We start from the raw sequence: 20,202 nt of genomic DNA on the forward strand, positions 1-20,202 counted from the left end.
ATATAAATTGTCAAGCTCTTAAATTACAAAAATTGCTTTTCGTTGCTGTACATCAATATTTTTCAATGGCTCAATACGAATGAATGGAACTTTTCTTACGAAACATGTATAACGTTTCTTGTTGATTATAATTAGTAATTGCCGTATGATTACTCGTATGAATATCGTTGATTCTCTGCGTCTTATCAGTTCGATAAGAGGAACCGTTTGTTATGTCAAAGTCCAAGTTATCGTCGTATTAGTACTCAGAAACGATTACATGTGCCAAGCAAGCAGTTCGTGACCCTATTTATCGATGCTCGCTCATTAGATTCGAACACCAGAACGCCTCCATAAACTCTCACGAGTCGTTGCCTCGATGTTATTTCGGGAGCACCCTGTGTATGGTCGATACGAAAATAAAAGCAATTAGCGAGGAACACCTTTGGGACCTGTTTAATTTCACGCAGCAAGCCGCCACATCGAATATTACGATCCGAAATTCCTTTCCTGATCTGCTTTAACACGTAATTATACATCATTAGGAAAATAACAAATCATTTTTGGAAATAGTTCTCGAAATTATTAAATAAATTTAAGTTTGCGATACATCACTGCAGAAAATTTTGTCTCGTCGTGAATTTTTATGGATTTTATTAAATTAAATCTGTGTTACGGGCTACCGTAATCGTCATTCGCATCGTCCACGGGGAAACACGAGCTGGTTGGCTCGTTAGTCGACGAATTATGTTTTCCGATTGCCACGAATCGATATCGACGACCTCCGGCCGCGATGCTCCTCGAGGGTGGACGCTAACTATTTATCTCGGTATGCGGTAATTACGATCAATTAAACGTTGAGCCGTCAATGGTTCGTGGTTAACGAAACTTTTCAACGAGATCGGATGAAAAGTTGGTCCGCTCTCCTGTGTCACCGCTCGTCGAACGTCGATTCGCGAAACTTTCGAGAAATTCGAGCCATCGACGGCTTTCAAACGAGGCTTCGCCAAGTTCCCTGCTGATCCGCTTTGTGGGCCAAAAAGTGAGCCACGAAAGAGGCCGATGTCGAGTATAGTTTCTTGTTTCAGAACTAACCGACCTGTGCGACCGAGTTGCTATAAAATGAAGATTAAAATGTTGCTTTAGAAAATATATGATTTCCTCTCTTCATAGCGTGGAAACGCTATGAAAATAGCTTCGCGGTTTCGTCTCGCGAAACACATCCTCCTCGACGAGTATTTTATTCAGAAAATAAAGAAAAAAAAAACGCGGACCGTGGTAAAAGCCGCCTGGAAGGTGGCTGAAACGAGAAACATCTAGGAATCATGGAAGCTTACACTCTTTCTCCTAGGAGAAATCCAGCGACGCGGATTTTCCTCCGTAAGCTGGCATTTTGCAGCACGCGTCTAGATTTCGATACACGCGGGAATTCTGCATCACGAAGAATACCTTCGAATGGAATTCTCAGCCGTAGCTACGCGTACATCTCTCTGGCTTTCCTCTCTTGACAAGAAAAGGACGTTTCTCGAGGAAAGGCACAGAGAAAGAAATTCGCGCGACGTTTTAACGGACGAAATAAAAATTTTCGCGTCGACTAAAGATGGACGAGAAAAGGAATTTCGCTTTGTCAAGCACGAATGTACCGCATTGAAACGACAAGCTCTGAATTTTTGAACATCTTTGTGGAAATAGGACTTCGTTTAAGTGAATTTAACCGTTTAACAGCGGTGTTTGTTATTAAATTACGATTGGAACTCTCTCCATGGTCCATCGTCGATGAATGAAACAACGGAACTGTGTCTTTGCAACAATCGACTGTATCGTAGATAAAAATTAATCTGCTGTTACATCATAAACAACACATTATCCCATAAATTATCTAACGAACGAGCCGCAAAAATGTTCCACGACAGGCCGCGTCAATTTATGAGAATCCGATAAACGGTTCACCATAAGTTAAACGATTAACGTTCGCCCGGAGAGATTAACCGAAATCGAATTACCGATAACACGGTGGGAATATTTATAACGCGGCCTGATCATACAGGCGGAAAACGCGTTTCCTATCGATCGATGTACGGCATTCCATTTTCCGGAAACGTCGACGCCATCGAACCCATAAACCTACATCCGTGCCAGCTTCCGACGCGGCGGAGTCTCCGTGAATAGAACGTCTAGCATGGCCGCGAAAAGGAAGCGAGAATTTACTGGCTAGAACGCTGAGAATGCAACGGGAAAGCTAGACCAGCTGGAACGGAGAAAATAGTGACAAAATGCATGGAAACGAGGGAGCTAAGGAAAGTACATACGCTGGGACACGTCCAGATAAAGCCGGAACGTCTGCCTCTAGTCGAATAAAAGGACGAGATATGTGAAATCGATGGACAGAGCTTCATCCTGATAAAGGTTGAATAGACGGATTCTTTTCAATTTCAATGTTAACTGCATTTCTTGGATAATTTTTCAACTAGGTAGCTATGAATTTTTCAATTTCATAAATTATCTATTTCCCTATTATAAAAATATTTATAACAAATTAGAACAATCATGTTTTCAAAAACTCCAAATTATAACTTCTTCATACTTTAATAAATTTTTAATTTTCAAAGCGTTATCAGTGCTATATTGATTAAAGATCAAGTTATTAAGCTCGGTTCTCCAACAAACTTAAAATCTGAAGAAAAGGAAGACGATAGGGATGAGAAAGGAGGAACCCATAAGAAATTTAAGTACCTACAAAGAAAAGTTTGAGGAACAAGGAAGAGCACTATCCCGAAGGATGCGTACGGGATCATAATGGAGAAGGCAGATCGTTCCACGTGTTTCTGACAGCAAGCAAGATGGGTGACGCGAAAAGGAAGGGTTACGTGGGTTATGAAAAGTTCACTGTACCTATAAACAGCTCGGTGCACGTAATCGTAGCTGCAGCGATCCTATGCAAGTGGATCGTCGAGCTGTGTGCAGCGGGTATATTGTCGCGATTGTTTGCGCGGAATTTCTCGTCTCGACGAAGCGGCAAGAAGCGGGTGAACCGAAACTGGATCTGATTTTATGTCGCGTTTTGCATGCGTCGACTAACAGTAAGTATCTGTTACCTTCACTGGTACTTCAGATGAGATTTCAAGTTAATTAATTTGCCAAATTTCCGAATATTTAACGTGCAATTTACTCGAGTTACTCTTTGCTTCAAATTTTTACTGATGCTCCATAGAAAGGAGAAAGGTTATCGATGATGAAAATATTTCTAGGAGTACAGAACCTTGTACCGTTACACCACATAAATTACATTTGAAAGCATTATAACGTAAAATTATCATTGCACATGCATCTTTAAATGCTCATACCATTTCCTCTATTCTTCTTTGCAATAGCAATACTTTACACGATTTTGTGTAATTTTTCATGCTTTTCACTGAAATTTATAAAAATGATAAGGATAAAAAATTTTCATTATCTTAAACCATTCTCAATCGATCGATTCCTCTTCGTCGATAGATCATCCCTCGAACGTAGCTAAAGATTCCCACAGATTAATCGCTGACTCGCTCGACAAGTATCCTCGATCGGCGAAACACCGCTCGCACGCTTCTTACCAAGCGCATACCGCTCGAGGAAACATTCTCACGATCTCCTCTCCGCTACGGTCCAGGCGCTGATGCACGCGCGTAACGCGTATGCATAACCTCCCGCACACAGACGCGAACGCGTGCAGCCGCTCGCTAAAGACGGCCCGTAGTGTGTGCAGGCGGAGGCAGGCTGGTTTTGCACATAGGCGGCCGACATGAATCACTCGGCTGCACTTAGCTGGCGGCGGATAAACCGGTGGGGCACATTGTTGCAACAAGTGCATCGCGTGGCCGCCTCGCAGTCTCGTTGCTGCAGACAGCATGGCGCTCGTCCGCGACCATGTCCCTCCATTGCGCAACGAGGAATTACGGTGACCTCGGACACCGGGGAGGATGAACCTCTCTCCGATCCTTGCAAACAGTTCTTCAGAATTAGTCCATTTATTTAATCGTGTTAGTTTAAAGTATCCTTTCATCCTGAATTGTTACGATACCACTTTGAAGGGTCAACAAAGCAGGGGGAAAAAATGCGGTATCATTCTGAGGGTCGAAAAAAAAAAAATCTGCCCGAAGTGACGAAGTAATCGATAGGAGCGCAAAAAAATGGTCCCGTAAAATGTTGCCCGGAGAAGCAGCATGACGGTGGGTTTTTCGAGCGGGTTTTAATTAATCGAAACGGGAAGAGATGGCGTTTTAATTAATCGAAAAGGGGAAAGATGGTGTCCGTTGAAATTGCCACATCGTACCGGCAGAGGTAGCGAGATAAATCTTGGTTACACGGACCCTGACAAAAAATCGAAGCCGCTTCGTCGAGAGCCGAGGACGTTGCACACGTGCCTCACGTTTTCGTGAACCTTTCGAATGCCACCGTAGACACGGTCTGGTTCTATCGATCCTGTTGATCTACGGCCGACCATAGATCGTGCTATTAGCGCTGATTATGTAAGCCGAACACCGTGGAAAATTATAGAGAGATTGAAAAAATAATTTAAACGACGTTAAAGCGTCCTATGAAACGTTGTACATTTTGTCATTAATTTAAAAAAATCATAACTGTTTTGAAAATTATGATAATTTTATCACCCACTGTATACTTAACAAAACTTTTCATCTGCATCCATTGTGATCAATTATAATACCAATTTACCAGGTATTCGTTGAAAAAGGAGTCACAATCAATGTCTATTCAAGTAAATTTCCACGATGGCTTTTCAATGCGACAATCGATCGCAAACCGCCTTCAATCATCATCGAATCCCTTCAATTCGATTTCCGTGCCCGAGGGAGTAGCATAAGCGAAACCGCGAACGCCCGTTGCATTATTTCGACGAATCGAAGGAGGAGAGGGTCCGTTTCCGGTGTCGCGATGGAGTCTCGACTCCAGAGCGATCGTCATTTATCGCGACGAGGCCTGAAAAGGTTCTCGGCCCTTTTAACGGGCCACAAAAGAGCGTAGAATCTCCGGGACCCGGTGTCTCGCAATAAATGACGTCGTCCCAATTAAAACCGCCACCCTCTAACGTATACATTCCTTTTATCTGTTTCAGGTAAGTCCCGTCTTTCGTTTTCCTGCGATTCGACGCTTAAAGGGATGCCCTCTAAAAAGGGCCAGCGACAAACGCCGCCTCCCCCCGTCACTTTATCGTCGCTTTTAAAGAGCCAACAGTCGAGCCTCGGACGGAATTTCAACGCCTTTGTAGAAAAAACTGCCTCGAATCAGTCGGTAGAAAGTCGTGAGTGCTCTTTATTTGTCAGGAATCCACATGAATCTGCTGCTGGATTAATTGGCGACATAATTAGTTGCAATTTTTGATACTTGGTATCAGAAGGTTGTAGGTATAGCTCTCTAAAATTTTGCAAATAAGTGGTAGGTATCAAACGTTTAAGATTAAATTTTTCAGAAATATGATTATGGAAAAGATAAGAATCTTTTATTGGAAAAGGAATTTGTGGAAAAGGTTCTGATAGGATAGGTTGTTCATTTTAGTCAGGTATCGACATCGACGTTTCATGGAGTATCGAAGAAAATTGCCATCGAGGACACGGTTCCAATTCGAAACTTATCGAGTTTTACAAGAACCTTTCCGTTTCACGATCGCAATTCTACTCTTCCTCCGAGGTCTCGAATCGATCGGTTACAGCATCCTCGGTCGAGTTAATTAGTAACTATTATCTCGATACCAGCAGTGCAATTAATTACAGTTCGAGAGATCCTTTCGAACCACCCCTTCGTGAATCTTCCTCTTTGTTTTTTTTTCGCTCTTTTCTCATTCCCTTTGCCCGTTCCTCGTCTTATTTGTTTCGCTCGATCCTAACTGCACCGACGCGAAGGTGAAATGTCATTTCTTTACGATTCTCTGTGTACCTTTTTCTTTTCCTGTCAAAGATTACAGCTTTAGAATGCTTGTTCTCTTCTTCGCTGGTAAATCTCAAAGAGAAAATCGATACGGTAGACAAAAGAAGAGCGATTAAACTAATTGCGTCTGTAAAGCTTCTGACTTTTCAACCATTTCATTCAATCTCCGACGCTTTTCTTTGAAGATACTTTCTTTTTTCCGTCTTCCTGCCGCGGAAGATTTAAAATACTCAATCAAAAGCAATTTGTATTTTTGTTCAGAGTATACAACAAAAAGTTCAATATTTTAAAGACGACTCATTAAAATTTTACCATTTTATATTATTACACATTGCAATTAAAAGAAAAAAAAATCGTATAGAATTTACGACAATCACCATCAGTCTCTAGAAATCATTGAAACTGCCATTAAAAAAAAAATTCATTATTTCCCTCCGATTCATCCCCATATGAAAAGATCGGAAACAAAGTCTCTTTCTCTCCACCGTAACATTAATATCGCGCAACAATGCAACCCCCGTACGGAACCACCCTCCAACATCCCCGTGGTTCGAATTCTCCGCGCAACGATCCGCCTCGAGCGAAGCGTCGAAGGTTTCAGGAATCCCCGACGCGAATAACGTCGTCGAAAGTCGATTCTTTCGTTGTTTCCGTTCCCATAAAAATGCATAAGCATTCGTAGGCGGCCGCGTGCACGCTTGCATATTGTAGCCGAGCAAATAAGACTGCGGACTTCACGAAGAGAGAGAGAGATAGGGAGAGAGAGATAGGCAGGTTTGCAGCATTCATACACGGCAGCGTCGACGTCGACGACGACGAAAACGACCCAGCGAGAGAACGCGAATGCAATATTCAGCACTGGCGGCGTGTGTTGCTCTTTGTTGCTTGATTTTTCTGTCTCCTCTTGTGTGTTGCTGCCTGCTCTTCGTGTACCAGCGACCGGTCTTCGTCCTCTCAGCACTGGCTCGCGCGGTCCAACGCGTTCTCTTCTGCCCGCTTTTTAAAGAGGTCCTCTTCTTCCCTCCCACTCTATTGTCCCTCTTTTTTCTTTGTTTCTTACTCCTTTTCTCCCCGGAATTTCTGGCTGGCTTCTTTCCTACCATCGGCGCCTTGCCTCGTTTTCCTACCGACTTCGCTTCATAGTACATCATTCCTCTTCTCTCCCATTTCGGGAATTATAAGATTCTCCCTGGAAGATTTCAATGTTGTAATTTCTATTCACGCTTTTTGATATCGTCTTCGGTTATTAATAATTCAATGAATTTTCCACGCTTTCATGTTACCTCCGCCCTCTTTTCTCTTCCGTTCATTTTTAATCCTCTCTCATCGATGCAATCACATTTTTTCTCAAACGATCCTGCAAAGTCCAATCGATGTTTACTGTTCGTTGTCCGACACAAGGCTCCCACGAACGCGTACCACACCGCGATTACAGCAAATTGCTCGGCAGCAAGGAGGAACGGTGTTTCTCATAAATTTCCTTCGACCACGCCACCAGATCGAGCCCTTGTTCGCGATAAACACGGTACAAAGGGTTGCTGTGATCGTCGGAAATAGCGCGAGAAAAAAAAGATCCGCGTTTGAACATAATCACTTCACAGGGAAATCCCTCTTCAATCTTGCTCAGGAATTAATACTAATATAATTAGAGGGAAAGTAGGTCCTTCGGTGAAGAGAATGGAATTTTTTTTTTTTTCAAATACCTTTTGAAATAGAATCCATAAATAAATGATAGTTTATAGGTTTATTAACATGGTAATGGGATAATGTTATACCGTGTCTGAAAGTCTAATTGCTCGACGTTAGATAATTATCTTCGGCTCAAACTCGATTATCACCGTCCTCGTTGTAAGTAACACTACTCGAAGGTGTAATAAATTTAAAGAGGCAATCAGGAAATACTTAGTACTCGGCTCGAAGCGAATGTGCAATGTAATCTCAGCACGCGTGCGTCGCCGGACGAGATGTAAAAGAAACGAAGAGAAATCCTTTAAGAGGATACAGAGAGTGTCGTTGGAAACAATCCGTCTAATTTCCTGCGGTTTATACCGTACCAGGGTCAAGAAGATAATGAATCATAATCGGAAACGGCGAGGAAATAAATTCCTTCATTGGCCGGGTCGGGTAATGAAATTCTAGTTGAGTGGTTTATTCCACTTGCGGTTACACGTGGTTTCATTACTGTTACGCTGAAATTGTGATTAATTAATGTATCGAGGAATAGCATTCTGCGGTTTGTCGAGGTTGCGAAACACAATAATAAGTTAAATTTTTATTTTTTTATTTAATTCATCCTCGTTGACTCAACTTTCGCCACTTCCATTTATTAAAAAGCCGCAAAGAAAAAAAGGAAAAGGACAAAAGTTTGCCGAGAAGATAGGCGCGTATCGTTACAAGGCAGCCGGTTTAAGATGCACAAAGTAGGACAAATCCTTTATAAGAGGATGAGAGCCATCGTTTCAAACAATCCGACTAATTTTTCCGAGCTTCCGCCGCAATCAGCCGAAGATCAGAAAGAAGGAACGAGACGCGAGAGAGGATCCTCGTCGAGGAGATAATCCTCGTGAACGCTCGAGATGCCATCGTTGTCTTTCCTCTCTCGTCGTCCCTCGGCATCCCTCGAGGGCCGCTAGGAAACCGGGGACGAGCCGTTCCCGCGGAAACGTGTCCTGTAAGTTAGAATGTTGCAGTAGTCCGAAGACGATGTCTCACCGCTGACACGTGAATCTAATTAACGTTGATTCCCGAGTGCTCGACTTGATTCAGAATCGCTGGTTCAGAGGAAGTTTCAGCAAGGCTACACTTGTCTATAGATAAATATAAATATCATCAGAATTATGAAGATTAATCGAGTGATAGCTTGAAATAACGATTCAAAATTTATTATTCAAATTTTCTTCGTTTACTCTTTGGAAATTTTTAAACGAACATACAAAGATATCAAGTGACATTGCCGTTTTACTTTACAAGGGGCAACCTTCTTCGTAGATCTTCGTGGAGAATGAACAGTTACGGTATCGCGAGCTTTAATCAGAAACGTTGGCCGAGGTGAGCCCGTGAACAGGTAGAAATGGAAGAATAAAGTAGATAATATCGTTTAAAGATGCCGCGTGACGATTATTGTCAAACATTTCATCGACCGAGTCCCTTCTGGTGGGCTTCTATAAATCCTTTCTCAAAGCTCTCGTCAAGGCTTTGTTGACCGGCCTCGTATATTTCCTCGAGAAATCAGCGGCTGCATCAGCGCGAGAAAGAAAAGGTGAAATTAATATTCCAACGTGTAGCTGATTAAAAATTCGGCACCAACTGCTGCCTTGAATATGTTCCAGGAAAAAGTGGGAAATATATCTCTCATATTTATCGGTACGGTTGAATCGAATTTTTCACGGATTCCCTTTAATCAGGGAAGTAGATCTTATTATAGAATCTTCCTTGCTCGAAATAATTTAAAATCAACATAATTTTATTTTCACTACGACATTCTTTTTTACCCTCTGCATATGAGTTGTTTATCCTGAACAATAATTTTGTTCAAACAATAACACATAAAACAGGCAAACTCCAGATCCAAGAATCACTAATCGTTCTCCCGATTCTGCAACCATACACCATGATTCATCTACTTGTTCGCACGTTGTTAAAGTTAAAAAAAGCTCGATGATATCAGAGTTTGCTCTTGAACTTAGCACTGCAAATTCTCAATGTTTTACCTCGTTTCCAAACATTTCTCCGAAACATGATATCGCGGAATAAAATTTCAACGTGCATTTTTCACTTGTAATCTTTCGAACGATACCCGCTCGAGGTCAATCCTCTCCGAATGATATTCTTGCATAAATTCGCATATTACGCGAACGTTCGCGAAATTGGGTTCATTGAGTTTCACGTAATAATTAGCCGCGAACTGTGGTCAAGAACGATCTCGAATTGAATTTCCGCCGCGATGGAATAATAAACGATACGCGCGTGTGCGCGCGTGTGTGGCTTTGACCGCCCTTCAATTGCAATGGGAACTACCGGCTCGTATGACGCCCGTAAACGAGTCGCGTCCGTTTTGTTCGAAACAGGAACCAGTTAAAAAAAAAAAAAAAAAAAGATGACAGAAGAAGAGGGTAGAGTGGAAACGCAACGATGCAGATGAAAATTTTATTCGTTCGAATTGACGAGCGACGAGGATCGCACGCCTCGCGACGGAGTGGCCGGAAAATCATCGGCTCAACCGTGAAGTTCCGGTTTTCGATGATGTTTTACGGCGTAATCGACGTGTGAATGAAACGCTAGGACAAACGAGCTCGTACTTTGTTCATTCATTGTTTTATTGTCAGTACTCGGATTCGCTTCGCGCAAACTGAGCGTCGAGTTGACGCGAAGCAGAGAGTATTTAGACAATTACGATCTTGATGCATTTTTTTATTTTTTTGTTATTGATACTCGAGAAATTGAAAGGCTCCGTAGCAGCTGCAGTCGTTCACTTGCACAGCCCCGAAAAATTTTATCGACCACGAAGACCGATCCCAGTGGGCGATGTTAGAGAAATACTGCTCTTGAGCAGGACGATATTTTATTCCCTTAGGAAGTTATGGTCCTCGGGGAATTCGGTACGCGTATGTTAATACCGAAACAAGCGTGCCTCGTTTCTCACGCGGTCGACTGGGCTCATACTTTTTCGGAGCTTAAAAAGCTTCCGAACGAGCTGCTTGTTTCTTCCCCGTTTCTCACGGAGCCTCGTTCTTCCGGGAACGTCCTTTGGAATCCTCTCCCTGGAAGGTCCCCGTGGACCGTTCTTTATCGTGCAAAAGAAAGGGACGGGGTTAAGTGTATCGCGTGATCCTGCCACGCCGGTACAACGTTCTTCTTGTTTTACACCGTCTTACGTGCAACACCTTCTTATTTCGTGAAATAAACATTCGGCTTTCGGGTCTTGCTCGTTAAGCTTAGTTTTTGCAAAGCAGAGTAATTTTCGTTAATTTTAGTTAAAGAAATTCAGTGGATTAAGTAGTCGTTATTTAGTACGAACAAGAGTGTCTTCGAAAGTAAGAACAGGTGAACCTGTGAAACGTGTCCAACACGTGTAAATCCTTATGGAGAGTGAAAGATAACCCCGTGGGTGGAGTGCACTCGAGTTGAGGGTTCAAGAGAAAGAGTGTTCTCTTGATTCTCTAGGTAAGTAGGGAAAGGGAGGAGAGACGCGTAGATTAAGTAAGAGGGAAAAAAGAGTGGATAACCCCTAAAGTGCTGTTGACGTTCCTCCGAAAGATAGGAGTCTTACTTGAGCGGCATTCGCGGGCCTTGATAACACTGAAATTTCAAGCGCCACTTTCCTCTCGACTTAGCTGGATGTAGAGATGCATGCTTGATACGAGATGTCTCATTCGACGGAGTTCATCGTGAAATTTTCATGACTTTTGATCATTACTTTTCCTTGCTTCATCGTCTCTTTACTCTTTCCAATTAAATTAACCTTGGACATGAATTCACTTCCTTCTTCTCGATGAATGGTATCAGTAAAGATGAAAATTAGATTCTGATAGAAAAGTTTAAACAGCTATGTAAATTAACCTTAACCTAATTAGATAGCCAAGGGAAATTAAGTAATAAAATGAATAAGATTTATTCTTTGCGTCTCGAATCTTCAATCTGGGTCAACTCAATTGAAAGTGACAGCTTTGAAAGGCAAATAATGGTAACAAATTAAAATGCGGTGAGAGATGTCAATTATGTTAATTGATACGAAGCTTGCAGTCTGGTGATAAGGACGTTTAATTAACATTTGACTCGTATCTTGTCGACGGACCACTGAATAATTGATGTATTCATTAATTCATGATGATACTCCAGGATCTGCTGTTCACAGATATCCACAAGACGCTGTCTCGAATAATCCATTGAATATATCTGATCGATAGGTATAGCGTATAATCGATGATGCATTATGCGTAATTACTAATGCAGCACATCACACGAATGTGAACAGATGAACGTTAGATGCTAATCAATTAGAGATGGTTCAGAATTGAGATTGAAATTTTGAAGAATATTGATACTAAAATAATATTTTGCAAATTATAATATATAATGGAAGATAAATTTTGATCTCAGAATATTAATTCGACAATATTGTCGGACACTTCAAAATATTATTGTTGGCCTAAACTTTCTATAACAAAATCCATTCAATCAAGCTGTATTGAGCTTATCAAGTTTCTCGAGAGATTCCAGGGAAACTATCTTCCTTATAGTTTACAGCAAACGTTTCAATGCTGTATATACAAGAAGACATTTTTCGAATTCGAGGTTTGTATGGGCGCTGAAGAGCAGAGCACACGCATACATTTGTCCCTATTACAGATATGGCTAGCAAGCATTTCTACTAGATCCTGAAGTATCGTTCTTAAAATCCACTTAACGTGCACTCGCATCTAGTGCAACGTTCCTGAAGATGCATCCCGAGTGATGTTCACCGGTGGATCCTTCAGGGACTCACTTTTACACTGCTGCTTTCATGGAAATGATACGACTGACATACCTTATCAAGTAACTCCCTTCTCTTTTTAGACTTTCCTACCTGTTTCGAAATTTTAATATTCAGCAAAGTTACTTAATTTAAATAATTTACATTAAATTATCAGGACAAGTAAATTGCTGTATATTTCTTTTAATTTGTTGGAGCAGGTGCTTTAGGATTAAATTTGTATTCATTAGAAACCAGATAGCTACTTTTATAAAAATTAGAAAAAATGAATTTCGTTTCTAATTTTCCAAGAATTTCCAAGTATTCCCTGAAGGATTCTCTTTCTTTTATCAAGACAACCCGTTTCCCAAACGTTGCCCATCAACGGGACCATCTTCTCCTCCAGAAGGAACTTTTAACTGCATCCTCACTTTTTTTTCTTCAAAGTCGTATTTCGAGGCTGGAAGTAATGCGTTCGGGAAGAGCCTTTATTCGTGGGTGCCAGAAATAACGCTGCTCGTTGCTACGGGCCAGTAAAAGCCCGGAAGTAGCGAACGTTTTGATTACCGAATCTTTTTTTTTTCAATTCCTCTTTGCTCTCAGCTCCATTGGCTAATGTCTTCGGTAGGCTGCTGTTTAAACAACAGACCTGACGCAAGCGTCGCGAACTGTCGTCATCCCGAGGAAATTCCGCGCTAGTTCTGTTCAGCTTTCGATTCCCTTTGGCTGCCTTTCCGGGGTGACATCAGTTTCACGAGTTAAACCTCTTGAAATTTAATAATTCCCCCGTTATTTGACGATCGAGCACGTTTTCGAACGGTTTTGGGCGAGGTTCGACAGGACGTTGGGCAATATTGAAACGAGGAAACGTTTCCGTATATTTGACTTTTAAACACTTCGGTACTTTGCTTTTAGGAATAGGCAAGATATTATTATATTACATTCTGTAATTTAGTAACATATTTTGCATAAAGACACACGGTTATAGTTCGATTTAATTTTAATCGATCAACCTTTCCCACGAATATGTTGTGTCCATCAGCATCATCGATCAACCCAACGAACAATGCTTTAAATAACCCTCTCCAAACACTACCTGGAACTTCATAAAATGTACAATTTCCACTCGATTCCGTAATCAAGACACTCTATCCATCTGTGGAATCTCGTAAAGCGCGCTCTCAGAGAAATGGATCGTGTTTCTGGCTGGTCGTCCAAACACGAATTCTCGATCCTCGTAAATCGACGGAGCAACCCTCTTTAAACGTCGTTAAACTCGGAAATTCCGACGTGTTCTACCGTGGTACGTTTTCCATGGCGCGTGCCACGTGTCATTAGTCCGGTTGAACGGGTACGGCCGAGGGTGAAAAAAGGAGAGGAAAAAGTGGGGTGAACGATGCAATCCGCTGGTAGACGGAGTTAGCAGAGCGTCACTCCATCAGCATACCATTAAGGGATCAAAAGTCTATCTACCGGCTCTGCCCGGACCGCGAGATCTATTATGGGGGATTGTTTATCGGGTGTTCTAAAAGTACCAGCCGGAGACACGGGAAACCGGAAGCTCGTAGTCAGCCACTGATTGCGTGCACATCGTGTCTATTTATCGGCTCTTCCTCGTTTTTCTTCCTTTCCCGATCTCCTATTCTGCGAATAGCGTACCCGGTTATTTTTCTTACTCACACGTTCGGGGAAATTGACGTAGTTTCTTCTGAACGAAAAACGTGGGATTTCGCGAGACGCATAGTTCTTATCTTTCGGAGTATACGATGATAGAGGAAGATGTTTAAACGTTGCGGTTTTAATTCATGGTTTAATTGAGAAATTGTTTCTTGGTAGATTTAATCAGTTACATTCTAATCATTTTTATTAGAATTAGCTGGTACTCGATGTTGGATTAAAATTTATCATTGTTTGAAATTTTTCAATTCTCTTCAGGGGTGTTGTCTCGAGATTATATTCACAGCGGAAACTATTGTGTCTCGGTTACTTGCCTTTGCTAATGTTGTCATTGAAACGCTTGGTGACTGATTGAAACGCCCACCAGACCTAATCCGGACTGTAACTAATTCCAAACGTACGTGCACGTTGCCTTGTTCTCGAGGCCGAGTAATCGAAGCGAGTATCGAACGAGTGTTCGATCAAAAATCGCCTCGATCCCTTTCGAATGTTTAATAAACTCTAGATTGACGTAAAAAAAATTGTTAAATCGATTAATATAAAAATCGAGGTATTTATATTAAATTGATGACTCGTTTCTTATACTAACGATAACGATTGGAAACAGTTTCTCCAAATATCCAAACTCTCTCGTGTCGATGTAAAAGTTGTGTAAATAAACAATTAACGATACTCGGTGCGAATTTTTGCAATATCGTTCGCAAACACCCGGTTACCAGTATCGAGAAAGCAATTCGAAGTAAATAGCGAAACAACTTGTAAATTACGTATTTGATTGAACAATGCAATATTGGCTAACTAAACAAACAGAGAGGTATTGGTATTTGTGTAATGAAATGTTCATGTTTGGCAAAGAAATGGCACACATAAAACAGAATGTGCTTGCATTACTCTGGCCAATATTTTTCGGCAGCCGTATCGTAAAAGTTTTATGCTGTTTCCATTCAGCTTATTGAATTCCTGAACCTTACGACACTACACCTCCGCACACCTATGTCTGCTGTTCTCTACAATATTTGAACTTTCATTATTCAGTGTCTCTGAGTGTGCGCTATTCAATTATGCTATATCATGACATTCCCCAAAAATATTCTACAAGTTTCTTTTCTTTTATCAAAAATTCTTCATCGAACGATTTCATCATCCGATCCAGTGAATTTCAGTCATAGTTAAGTCGGCGATATGACGTATGTAGCTCTTCGGCCATCTGCATGCATTAAAAGAGATGACATAACGCACACGAGCCGTATGCAACACACGCTGATCACATCCACCGCAGTGTCATCAATAATTCATTCAACCCGCTATCAAGTCGTGTTAAAACGCCAAATATAAATGTACCTAGGAGTACATCACACGGTATCTCGTAGCGTATAGCGAATTTGTTTAAACTGAAAAAAGATGTGTAAAATGTTACGAAATTTTGTTCAAATATAAAATTTCGTATTTAACTGACAGTACCTCTTGTTTTAAAGTATCGAATAATTAAAAAAAAGTGGGACGAGTAAACATTTGCGATCAATCGTGTACTCGTAGGTATACTTGTAATTGAAAAATGAAAGTTCGTCAAGAAATTAGGACACGGTTGATTGAAGGCTGCACTTGAATTTTTCTTAAAAATTAAATATTTTAAATTAGCTGAATTTTTTTTTAATAAATCTTGCATTACTAAAAGAACTAAAAAGGCTGAAGGGATAGGAGAGGAAAAAGGAAACCCAATTGAGGAGCAAACAGTTTGAATAAGAAAGCAAACCGCGGGCGGTGAGTAAGAAAGATTGCGAAAAAGCCGCTGGAGCAATCCAAGCCGGGACACGCGAGCGACAACGATTTAACGTGAATCGCGGATTCGCGTGCGGGATTGCAAAAACCTCTTTCGTCAGCTCGTGAGCGCGAGCTAGAATATTGGGGCAAAAAGTGCGAGCAGGATTTCGCGTTGAAACGGCCCACCAAATTTCACCATATACACGCCACGTGTTGTTGCTGTCGTGGACAAAAATAGCCAGGAGAGTCTTGCAGGATTACGTCACTAAATCTCTCATTGCCATTACGCGAACAAGTATGAAAAATTCCCGGGGCCCCACGTGTCGACGCTTCCACGTCTGGTGTACGGTTTAGCGCGGGTGGTCTTCGGCGTCCCTGAAACACCGACGTCCCTCGTAAATTGCTGTAATTGCACCGGCGAACAAACGAAAGAACGAATTTTTGCCAACTGATCTCTTTTTCACAAATAAGCACCTATCGATAAATCACCTTGAACGATAACAAAAAATGAAGACCAACATCTCATTCACGGTATAATTATATTCACATCGAAAAATTGAAATGTTTGCGCATTAACTTTCTCTAGTAATTTAATGATTCAACAAGACATCGATTAGCCCGTCCTATTTTCATTGATCTTTTAACACCTCTTTCTATTTGCGCTCGTTTATTCTATAGATAAATATGCGAATATCAGAATTTGCAGTTGACAGAAATTTTCCAATTCAAAGACATCTGTAAAGCTTTCTTTTAAATTAACTTGAGATTCGTTTATCGAATCCATGATTCACAATCGGACAATCAACGAGGAGCCGAATGTTGTAGGTACAAGCAGCGCACGTTCGAATACAAAGCGTTAAACACGGCTCGGGATGGATGAAATCAAAGCGCGAGACCATGAATGGGACAGGAAAACACGACGCCGCGAAAACGGTTCGGCCCCGTTAATTAAATCGCGAAACAATTTCATTTGCCACGGTGAACGTTGGTTTGCAATTGCAAATACAAATCGGGAATCGGTGTGCATCGGTAATTCGTTGTTTACCGGGAACAACGGCTACGACACGAGGCTAAAGGTTGTTCAAACGGTGTCCAACGGTGTCCGCGTACTAATGCCGTTGTCATTATGTTAATGGCCGGACGAAACGAGCCTCGGGTTTAATTATAATTACGGCTTTTCACCGCGTGAACGAAATGCGAATGAAATCGTGTCAGAAAATTTTCCTGACAAATCTCCGAAGGAGATTTTCTAACGAGCTCGTAATTAAATAATTGGAGCAATTAATAATAAACGTGTTTATTGTTTCCATGTTAATTTTTAATCGACACAATTTCATATTTTATAAAATTATAAACGGCGTAGATTCCATCAAACACGCTGCTGTCGAAGTGTTAATTATTAAATGTCGAAGTAATAACATTAGATCTGGAAAACGACGTCATTGACATTAATAAACACGTCGAAATTTATCTACAATTTTTATCAGTTCTCAGTTCCTCGGCTGACAATTATAGAAGCTGTTCATCGTCCTCGACGTTTATGGAATAAACACGACGTGAATGAGTTAACGATCAAAAGTAGGTCATACATTGAAATCCTTCATTCTTCCTGTCGAATTTTTCGGAATACTTTATGAAAATAAGACAAAATGGAATAAAAGATTTTCGATTTGTAAGCGTATCAAAATTTTGATCACCAGCAGCTGAACGGATCGATTATATTCGAAATTCGTAATTCGTGCGTAGAAAGCTTAATAACGTAACGAAATCGTCGATTCATTGAGTAGTTATTCGCCAGGCGTTGCGTAGGATGCGATATCAGCTTCTGTCCGTTTAGATAGCAACATCCCGGATGCTGAAGCGATATCACCTCTTCCCCCGCATTTCCTCGCGTGCTCGCTACGCATCATCCTCCGAAATGGCGGAATTTCGCGTCCTTCGTGTTTCACGTTGAACCATTGCGTGTTCCACGCGAGGACCTTCCAATCCCCAACTTACGAGTTTCTTCCGGGAACATGTTCAACCCTTAACGCGTTGTCAATCAAATGACTTGTATCACTACAATTATTTGTACACGACATATTTTACGGGTGACGTGTGTTTGAGTTGAAAATTCTACGTCACAGACGAGGATATTGAACCCGTCGTTGAAAGGAACCATTGGTCCTTTCTTAGAAGCATCGTTCCACTTCAAGGACCACCAATTAAGAGGCGTCGCTATCTCCAGCTACGATATTTCACAGCACGCAAACGTAGACAACATTCAAGCGCTGGAAAATTTATTAGAATTGACCAGAACCGTTCGAGGCAGTTGGCTTGTAGCTGACAGCTTGCAGATGCAACTCTGCCGGATTGTCGATACACTGTCGATGACAGAATTCTCTGAAGGAGATCCTTAATCATGCCACCTCGTCGGTTTCCACGAGCCGTCACAGAAAATGATAAGCTGGAAAATAGATATCTAACGTAACATCACAGCTGATTAAATATCTCTTATTCGATAACAATATAAATTTCTTCGGTTGACGAAGAATCAAATGTTCCTTAAGTATCCTTAGGATCCTCTCGAAGGAGTAGCAAATTCTTCGAACCGATAGAGGGGTCCGCGCGGCGAACCTAGGGACCCTTTCTCGGCGACGAAGGAATTCCAAAAGGGCTAGCGAAAAAACAAAGCCGGCTGTAGATTTTGAAGAGGGAGCGAAGGAAGTCGATCGAAGTTCTACAGCCTGTTCCATCTTCTACTAACCCGGCTTCGCTCAATTAACCCGTTGTAGAGACAAAGAGACTACCGACTAGTTTCGTTAGTAGACGGTCTACTTCTGATAGAAAAGCGCTACTAATCATTCTTTTTCCTTTCCCTTTTTCTCCTCGACGCGATATAATAGCTGGCAAGACACACGAGGAATTTGATGTACAGCCGGAATTTTTTTATTTTCTTTCACTGTTTTTTTATTATTCCCGGCTCGTTTATGTTGATACTATTTCCTGCGTTTTATTGCAGCTCGAAAAAAATGCTGATGGCGAGCTTCGAGTGAGAAAGTGAGCATTAAACGGGAGTTATGGCGGGAAAATTATGAGAGCGAAAATGAATGTAAGCAGTGGATTTATTGGAGTTTTGGAACAAAAGTTGCAAAGTTTCTCGTTCAATTTTTCGTGGACCATTTCAAAGGATATCATATCAAAGAAAGAATGTAATTATAAAAATTGTAATTGAATGATTTTAATAATACGATTTTCTTGGTGGTTATTATAAAATCGCTAGTTTGCGGTATTTTCGTATACCTTTTTAATATTTCGATCAGACACAGAATATTTCACGGTGGTTGGAATATAAAACTGGCTGTTCGTCGATATCTTGCGGAGCTATTCACCAACGACCAGTCTAGAATTTGCGAGCCATCCCTTTGTTCTTCCTTCCTTTTCACGTGGCGTGCTCGGGACACTTGTTTTTACGGCATTCGAGCGCGAAACTGCTCGTGCTTTCGAAGCCGGTGAATAATGTTAGCCGCAATTCCGCGTGTCCTCTTTTTACTGTATTACAAAGCCCTCGTACCGAACGCATTTCGTATAATGGAAAAGCTCGTAACCTGTAATGAACGTTTCGCGGAACTGATTTGAATTTATTCTATGTAACATTCATCAAAGATACAAGGCTACTTTTTACTTTATAATAACCGATATTACACTGCCTGGATAATTTTGCTTGAAAAAGCTCACAATAGATAAATTGACAAATTCTGTGAAATATAAAATGAAAAAGATTAATTTTATCATTTTGTGAATATTATTTTATACAGCTTTGATAAGCTTTGTTGAACGATTAATTTTATTTTTGGTAAATTGAATGTTGTTCAAAATAAGGCAGAAATTTCAGGTGCAAGATAGTTTATTACTTAGCGCCCTGTCTTGGCACAAAGTCAAAGTTCTCAGCCGGTTTTCCAACGATGCTGAAACCTTAGAAGTTGCCCGTGTCCTCGGGGAGCCACTGTTGGTTATTTAAAAAAGAAAGGATGCAGGTTTCAGCAACTAGTCAACCAGGAGTAGCCAACGTCCCTCCGTGCGTTTCATCTTTGATACATTCACCACCGTGTCATCCATAAGTGGATAGGCACTTCACTTTCCATACCAATCCATCATCTATATCATTAAGAATTCTTTCACTCACATAATTAGCAATACTGGGCACTTGAAATTATGGATATTGGAAATGAGTTAAATAAATTCAAAATACAGTGAATTCCTTTCACACTCTGTTTTATTACTCGGCTCGGAAGGATGTCTTCGCTGCTTGAAAATCTGACTCGAAGTGATGAAAAGCCTGTAAGGACAAGACAGAAAGTCTGTTACCCACTTATAAAATCAAAGATACCAGGACTGCATTCAGTCTATTAGCCAGGCCCTTAGGTCACAGT

At 41.1% G+C, this 20,202-nt stretch overlaps 1 protein-coding gene across 8 annotated transcripts in view; it reads left to right on the plus strand.

The window, feature by feature from the left end:
* Positions 1-20,202, plus strand: part of Ppn (proteoglycan-like sulfated glycoprotein papilin) — an 83,101-nt gene that overhangs the window by 27,640 nt on the left and 35,259 nt on the right. Inside the window, exon 1 of one of the 8 annotated variants that reach the window (XM_034321838.2) lies at positions 5,202-5,278. The exons of the other annotated variants lie outside the window; for them this stretch is intronic. The gene's annotated coding sequence lies outside the window, so the exon portion shown is untranslated. Of the gene's footprint in view, positions 1-5,201; positions 5,279-20,202 lie in introns of those variants that run through there. 8 annotated transcript variants of the gene reach the window in all.

This window comes from Osmia lignaria, chromosome 12 (assembly GCF_051020975.1).
Source record: "Osmia lignaria lignaria isolate PbOS001 chromosome 12, iyOsmLign1, whole genome shotgun sequence".
Taxonomy (NCBI): Eukaryota; Metazoa; Arthropoda; class Insecta; order Hymenoptera; family Megachilidae; genus Osmia; species Osmia lignaria.